We start from the raw sequence: 8,585 nt of genomic DNA, 5'->3' as shown, positions 1-8,585 counted from the left end.
CCCTCTGGTCACTGTCAGTTTGTTCTTTATTTCCAAGTCTCTGGTTCTATTTTGCTCATTTGTTTGTTTTGTTGATTAGGTTCTATTTATAGGTGAGATCATATAGTATTTGTCTTTCATTGTCTGGCTTACTTCACTTAGCATAATGTTCTTCATTTCCAATCATGCTGTCATGAAGTGTAGGAGTTCCTTTCTGTGTTTCTGTTTCATAGTATTTCACTGTGTAAATGTACCACAGTTTTTTGATCCACTTATTTACTGATGGGCACTTAGGCTCTTCCCAGCATTTGGCTATTATAAATAATGCTGCTATGAACATTGGGGTGCATAGTTTCTTTTAAATAGGTGATTCAGGATTCTTAAAGTATAGCCCCAGCAGTGGGATTGCTGGATTGAAAGGCAGTTCCATCTTTAGTTTTTTTGAGGAAATACCATACTGTTTTCCACAGTGGCTGCACCAGTCTGCATTTCCACCAACAGTGTACTAAGGTTCTCTTTTCTCCACAACCTTGCTAGCACTTGTTTGTTGATGTGTTAATGATTGCCACTCTGACTGGTGTGCAGTGGTATCTCATTGCTTGAAAACATACACATGGATCAATGAAACAGAGTAAAGAGCCCAGAAATAAACCCATGTCTCTATGGTCAGTTAATATTTGAGAAAGTAGGCAGGAGCTTAAAATGGAGTAGAAATATCACCTTCAGTAAAGGATTCTGGGAGATCTTAACAAGTACTTGTAAAAAAACTATGAAACAAGACCCCCCAAGTTACAGCATACACCAAAATAACTCAAGATGGATAAAAGACTTAAATATGAGTTGTGACACCATAAAAGTCCTGAAAGACTATACTTTCAGGGATCATTTCTATAGTTTGTTACCATAAAAGTCCTGGAAGAAAACAGCCAGACAACTGTAATCGAACAACTATAACAAATAATAAAAAAATTAAAAAAGAAATTAAAAAATCTGGAAACAAATGATCTAACACTACACTGAAAGGAAATAAAAAAAAGAACAAACAAGGCCCAAAATGAGTAAAAAGAAAGAAATAATAAAGAGCAGAGTGAAAATAAACAAAGTAGAGTCTAAAAAATACAAAAGATGAATGAAACCAAGAGCTGGTTCTTTGAAAACAAACAAAATTGATAAACCTTTAACCAGACTCATCAAGAAAAAGAGAGGACCCCAATAAATCAAATCAGATATGAGAGAAAAGTGATGATTGACAGCACAAAAATACAAAGGATTTTAAGAAAATACTATGACCCTGGCTCATGTGGCTCAGTGGATTGTGCACTGGACTTCAAACCAAAAACTTGCTGGTTTGATTCCCAGTCAGGGCACATACCTGGGTTGTGGACCAGGTCCCCAATAGGGGGTGCTCAAGAGGCAACCACACATTGATGTTTCTCTCCCTTTCTTCCTCCTTTCCCCTTTCTAAAAATAAATAAATAAAATCTTTAAAAAAAAAGAATATACTATGAACAGTTATATGCCAACAAATTGTCCAGTCTGGAAGAAATGAATAACTTCCTAGAAACATACAATCTTGCAAGACTAAATGAAGAAGAAACAGACCAGGAGCCTTTGGAAGTGAGATGGTGAGTTTCTGGAAGCTGAGTGTCCTCTGTGGTGCCCAAGGAGGCTGAGTTCTCTTCTTCTGAACTCCAGTGGTCAGATCTTCTCAATTCTCAGCATATCCTAAGGACCAATCTTCCCCAGGATGATGTGGTACACAGCACATTCACCTGTCACTGAGCTGCCATTCTGGTTCCAAGGCTGCATCTCTCCACTGCACAGGTGAGAGGCTTGTCAGTTTTTTTGCTCCTGGGCCTACTTTTTTTTAAAATTAATTTTATTTAGTTATTTTTCAAGTACAGTTTTTTGTCTATTTCTCCCATCCCAGCCTCCCCCGCCCCTTGCTCCCCACCTCCCTCCCATTTCCACCCCCCTTAGTTCTCATCCCTGTGTCCTTCCTATTTGTTCCTCCAAATCCCTCCCCCCTTTTCCCCTTAACTTCCCTTCCTTCTCCCCTCTGGTCACTGTCCCCTTGTTCTCTATTTCAGTGTCTTTGTTTGTTCTTTTCTGCTTGCTTGCTTGTTTTGTTGTTTAGCTTCCTGTTAAAGGTGAGATCATATGGTATTTGTCTTTCAGCACCTGGCCTATTTCACTCAGCATAATGCTTTCCAGTTCCATCCATGTTGTTGCAAAAGGTAGTAGCTCCTTCTTTCTCTCTGCTGCATAGAATTCCATTGTGTATATGTACCACAATTTTTGGATCCATTCATTTACTGATGGGCACCTAGGTTGCTTCCAACTCTTGGCTATTGTAAATTGTGCTGCTATGAACATTGTGGTGCATAGGTTCTTTGATATTGATGTTTTAGGATTCTTAGGATATAATCCCAGCAGTGGAATTGCTGGGTCAAAAGGCAGGTCGATTTTTATTTTTCTGAGAAAATTCCATACTGTTTTCCATAATGGTTGTACCAGTCTGCAATCCCACCAACAGTGAACTAAGGTCCCCTTTTCCCCACAACCTCTCCAACATTTGTTGTTTGTTGCTTTGTTTATGATAGCCATCCTGACTGGTGTAAAGTGGTATCTCATTGTGGTTTTAATTTGCATCTCTCTGATACCTAGCGATATTGAGCATCTCTTCATGTGTCTCTGAATGTTCTGCATGTCCTCCTTGGAGAAGTGTTTGATCAAGTCCTTTTCTCATTTTTTAAAATTTTATTTAGTTATTTTTCAAGTACAGTTTTTTGTCTATTTTTCCCATCCCAGCCTCCCCTGCCCCTTGCTCCCCACCTCCCTCTCATTTCCCCCCCCCCCTTAGTTCTCGTCCCTGTGTCCTTCCTATTTGTTCCTCCAAATCCCTCCCCCCTTTTTCCCCTTAACTTCCCCTCCTTCTCCCCCTCTGGTCACTATCCCCTTGTTCTCTATTTCAGTGTCTTTTTTTTTTTTCTGCTTGCTTGTTTGTTTTGTTGTTTAGCTTCCTGTTAAAGGTGAGATCATATGGCATTTTTCTTTCAGCACCTGGCCTATTTCACTCAGCATAATGCTTTCCAGTTCCATCCATATTGTTGCAAATGGTAGTGGCTCCTTCTTTCTCTCTGCTGCATAGAATTCCATTGTGTATATGTACCACAATTTTTTGATCCATTCATTTACTGATGGGCACCTAGGTTGCTTCCAACTCTTGGCTATTGTAAATTGTGCTGCTATGAACATTGTGGTGCATAGGTTCTTTGATATTGATGTTTTAGGATTCTTAGGATATAATCCTAGCAGTGGAATTGCTGGGTCAAAAGGCAGGTCGATTTTTATTTTTCTGAGAAAAATCCATACTGTTTTCCATAATGGTTGTACCAGTCTGCAATCCCACCAACAGTGAACTAAGGTCCCCTTTTCCCCACAACCCCTCCAACATTTGTTGTTTGTTGCTTTGTTTATGATAGCCATCCTGACTGGTGTAAAGTGGTATCTCATTGTGGTTTTAATTTGCATCTCTCTGATAGCTAATGATATTGAGCATCTCTTCATGTGTCTATGAATGTTCTGTATGTCCTCCTTGGAGAAGTGTTTGTTCAAGTCCTTTTCCCATTTTCTAATTGGGTTGGGTGTCTTCTTAGAGTGGAGTCGTGTAAGTTCTTTGTATATTTTAGAGATTAAACCTTTGTCTGAGGTATCATTGGCAAATATGTTTTCCATACAGTTGGTTGTCTTGCTAATTTAATACTGTTTTCTTTAGCCATGCAGAAGCTTTTTATTTTGATGAGATCCCATTTGTTTATTCTTTCCTTTACATTCTTTGCTCTCGGGGACATATCAGTAAAAATGTTGCTGCGTGAAATATCTGAGATTTTCTTGCCAATGTTCTCCTCTAGGACTTTAATGGTGTCACGACTTACATTTAAGTCTTTTATCCACCTTGAATTTGTTTTGGTGTATGGTGTAAGTCTGTGCTCAAGTTTCATTTTTTTGCATGTAGCTGTCCAGTTCTCCCAACGCCATTTGTTGAAGAGGCTCTCTTTACTCCATTTTATGTTACTGCCCCCTTTGTCGAATATTAATTGACTGTAGAGAGTTGGGTTGATTTCTGGGCTCTCTGTTCTGTTCCATTGGTCTATGTGCCTGTTTTTTGCCTGTACCAGGCTGTTTTGATTACAGTGGCCTTGTAATACAGTTTGATATCAGGTATTTTGATCCCCCCTACTTTGTTCTTCTTTCTCAGAAGAGCAGCTGCTATTCGGGCTCGTTTATGATTCCATATAAAGTTTTGAAGTGTCTTTTCTATGTCTGTGAAATATGCCATTGGTACTTTAATAGGTATTGCATTGAATGTGTATATTGCTTTTGGTAGTATGGACCTTTTGATGATGTTAATTCTTCCAATCCATGAACGAGGTATATGTTTCCATTTGTTTGTGTCTTCCTTGATTTCTTTCTTCAGGGCTGTGTAGTTTTCTGCATACAGGTTTTTTACCTCCTTAGTTAGGTTTATTCCCAGATATTTTATTTTTCTTTTTGCTATATTGAATGGGATTTTTTTAAAAATTTTTTTAAAGATTTTATTTATCTTTAGAGGGGAAGGGAAAGAGAGAGAGGGAGAGAAACATCAATGTATGGTTGCCTTTTGTGCATCCCCTGCTGGGAATTGGCCTGCAGGGAACCGGCTTGCAACCCAGGTATGTGCCCTGCCTGAGAATCGAACAGCGATTGTCTGGCTCGCAGGCCTGCGCTCAATCCACTGAGCTACAACAGTCAGGGCTTGAATGGGATTTTATTCTTTATTTCTGCTTCTGCTGATTCACTGTTGGTATACAAAAATGCCTTTGATTTCTGGATATTGACTTTGTAACCAGCTGTTTTGCCAAACTCATTAATTAGTTCGAGCACTTTTTGGGTAGAGTCTATAGGACTTTCCATGTACATTATCATGTCATCTGCAAACAGTGACAGTTTTGCTTCCTCCTTTCCTATTTGGATGCCTTTTATTTCCTTTTCTTGCCTGATCGCTGTGGCTAAAACTTCCAATACTATATTGAATAGAAGTGGTGAAAGTGGACAACCTTGTCTTGTTCCTGATCTTAGTGGAAAAGCTTTTAGTTTTTGCCCATTGAGTATGATTTTGGCTGTAGGTCTCTCATATATGGCCTTTATTATTTTGAGAAATGCTCCCTGTATTCCCATTTTGCTGAGTGTTTTTTATCATGAATGGGTGTTGTACCTTAACGAAAGCTGTTTCCGCATCTATTGATATGATCATGTGATTTTTGTCTTTGCTTTTATTTATGTAATGTATTACATTTACTGATTTGCGAATATTGAACCATCCTTGCATCCCTAGGATGAATCCCACTTGGTCATGGTGTATGATCTTTTGGATATATTGTTGGATGCGATTTGCCAATATTTTGTTGAGGATTTTAGCATCTATGTTCATCAGCGATATTGGCCTGAAGTTTTCTTTCTTTGTTGTGTCTCTATATGGTTTTGGAATTAAGATGATGCTGGCTTCATAAAAAGAATTTGGGAGTTTTCCATCCTTCTGGATTTTTGGGAATAGTCTGTGGAGAATAGGGGTTAGCTCTTCCTTAAATGCTTTGTAGAATTCTCCTGTGAAACCATCTGGTCCGGGGCTTTTGTATGATGGAGTTTTTTTATTAGTGTTTCAATTTCTTTTGCTGTTATTGGTGTATTTAGATTTTCTGCTTCTTTTTCACTGAGTTTTGGAAGATTGTATTTTTCTAGAAATGTGTCCATTTCCCCTAGGTTCCCAAATTTCTTGGCATACAGTTCTTCATAGTAATTTCTTACAATCCCTTCTATTTCTGTGGTATCAGTTTTTAATCTCTCCTCTTTCATTTCTGATTGTATTTATTTGTGTCCTCTCTCTTCTTTTCTTGATGAGCCTACTTAAAGGCTTGTCTATTTTGTTTATTTTCTCAAAGAACCAACTCCTGGATTCATTGATCCTTAAAATTGTGCTTTTAGTTTCTATGTCATTTAATTCTGCTCTAATCTTGGTTATTTTCTTCCTTCTGCTTGCTCTGGGCTGTCTTTGTTGTTGTTCCTGGAATTCTTGCAGGCGTAGGGTTAGGTGGTTCGTTTGAAATGTTTCTATATTCTTTAGGTAGGCCTGTATTGCTATAAACTTCCCTCTCAGGACTGCCTTCACTGTGTCCCATAAGTTTTGGGTTGTTGTGAGATCATTTTCATTTGTTTCCAGAAACATTTTGATTTCTTCCCTAATTTCATTCTTGACCCATTCATTGTTTAATAGCATACCATCAGTCTCCATGATTTTGGGTGTTTTGGGTTTTTTCCTTTGAGGTTGGTTTGCAGTTTCAGTCCCTGTGGTCAGAGAAAATGCTTGGTATGATTTCAATATTCTTGAATTTGTTGAGGCTCCTATTGTGTCCTATCATGTGGTCTGTCTTTGAGAATTTTCCATGTGCATTTGAAAAGAATGTGTATTTAGGTTCTTTGGGATGAAGGGCTCTATGTATATCAGTTAAGTCCATTTCATCTAGGGTGTTGTTTAATGCCACAATATTTTTCTTGATATTTTGTTTGAAAGATCTGTTCATTTTTGACGGTGGGGCATTAAAATCCCCTACTATAATTGTGTTGCTGTCAATATCTTTCTTGCAGTCCTCTAAGATTTTCTTGATATATTTGGCTGCCCCTATGTTTGGTGCATACATTTTTACAATGGTAATGTCTTTGTGGTGGATTCTTCCCTTGAGTATAATGAAGTGACCTTCTGGGTGTCTCTTTATGGTTTTTTTTTTTTTTGAAGTCTATTTTGTCTGATATGAGAATTGCTACCCCAGCTTTTTTTTCTTGTCCGTTTGCTTGGGAAACTTGTTTCCAGCCTTTCACTTTTAGTCTGTGATGGTCTTTTGTCCTGAGGTGGGTCTCTTGTAGGCAGCATATGTATGGGTCATGCTTTCTTATCTATTGAGCTATTCTGTGTTTTTTGATTGGAGAATTTAATCCATTTACGTTTAAGGTTATTACTCATAGGTACTTATTCATTGCCATTTTTGTACCTGTGTTCCTCTCTGTCTCCCTCTTATCCTTCCTTCCCTTAAAGCAGTCCTTTTAGTATTTCTTGTAGAGCTGGTTTGGTGGAGGCGTATTCTTTTAGGCTTCTTTTGTCTTGGAAGCTCTTTATTTGGCCATCTGTCTTGATTGAGAGCCTTGCTGGGTTAAGTAGCCTTGGTTGTAGGCCTTTGGTTCTCATTACTTGGAATATTTCTTGCCATTCTCTTCTTGCTTGGAGTGTTTCCATTGAGAAGTCAGTAGCTAACCTTATTGGGACTCCCTTGTATGTTATTTCTTTTTTCTCCCTTGCTGCCTTTAAGATTCTCTCTTTGTCTTGGAATTTTGCCATTTTGATGATGATGTGTCTTGAAGTGGGCCTCCTTGGGTTCCTCTTGATTGGGACTCTCTGTGATTCCTGGATTTGTGAGACTTTTTCTCTTATCAAATTAGGAAAATTTTCTCTCATTACTCGTTCAAATACATTTTCTATCTCTTGTTCTTCTTCTTCTCCTTCTGGTATTCCTATTATTCGGGTATTATTACATTTCATATTGTCTTGCTTTTCTCTTAATCCCTCTTCATTCTTTCTGAGCCTCTTTTCATTTTCTTGCTCTTTCTGTGAGATGCTTTCTACCTTGTCCTCCAACTCACTAATCCTATCCTCCGCTTCATCTATTCTACTTTGGAAACTTTCTACTGTGTTCTTCAATTCAGAAATTGTATTCTTCATTTCCTCTTGTCTCTTGCTGATAGTTTCCATTTCCTTTTTCATGCTGATGTAGGTTGTAGAGAGATCATTGTAGTTCCCCTGTAGTTTCTGGTAGTTCACTGTGAGCTCTTTGAACTGCATAATAACCAGTGCTTTGAATTCACTATCTGATAGTTGATCAGCCTGTATTTCATCTTACATTCTTTCTGAAGTTTCTGCTTTTTCTTTCATCTGGGGATTGTTTCTTTGTCTTCCCATTGTTTGAGACTGTTCTTGTTAGTCTCTGCTTCTAAAATTGATCTATTCTGAAACCCTGGTTTTATGGTTTAAACTTCTGTGGTATGATCCTTGTGAAGTTCAGTGGTGCAGACTCCTTGAAGTTTCTTTATGTTCTTCGTCTCCACCTACATTCACGCTGGTCCTCACGCTGGTCCTCGCGCTGGTCCCTGTGTTAGTCGCCTACCACTGCTGAATGTCCCGGCTCTAGTAGCTGTCTCCTCAAGCACCCAGGCCCATTACTACGGCAGCAGCACAGAGGCTGGGAATGTCCTGGCTCCCGTATCTGGCTCCTCTGCTGCCCAGGGCCGTCACAGGGGTTTGGAGTGTCCCAGTTTCTGTACCTGACTCCCTGGTGTCTAGTCCTGTCTCTATGGCAGTGGCACAGAGGCTTAGTATGTCCCAACTCCCGTACCTGATTCCCCAGGGTCCAGTCCCATCACTATGGCAGCGGCTCAGGGGCTGAGAAAGTCCAGGTGCCCGTAGCGGGCTCCTCTGCCTCCCAGGGCCGTCTCAGGGGTTTGGAGTGTACCGGCTTCTG

General features: G+C 39.3%; 1 pseudogene; it reads left to right on the top strand.

Annotated features, from left to right (window-relative positions):
* The first annotated feature begins 842 nt into the window (after positions 1-842).
* On the top strand, positions 843-923 carry LOC128627571 (uncharacterized; annotated as a pseudogene).
* The last annotated feature ends 7,662 nt before the right edge of the window (positions 924-8,585 follow it).

The sequence above is a fragment of the Artibeus jamaicensis genome, unplaced genomic scaffold (assembly GCF_021234435.1).
Source record: "Artibeus jamaicensis isolate MK-2021 breed Jamaican fruit bat unplaced genomic scaffold, CSHL_Jam_final contig_447, whole genome shotgun sequence".
NCBI classification, from domain to species: domain Eukaryota; kingdom Metazoa; phylum Chordata; class Mammalia; order Chiroptera; family Phyllostomidae; genus Artibeus; species Artibeus jamaicensis.
Note: the sequence above shows the minus strand (reverse complement) of the source record. Positions and strands in the feature narration are given on the sequence as shown.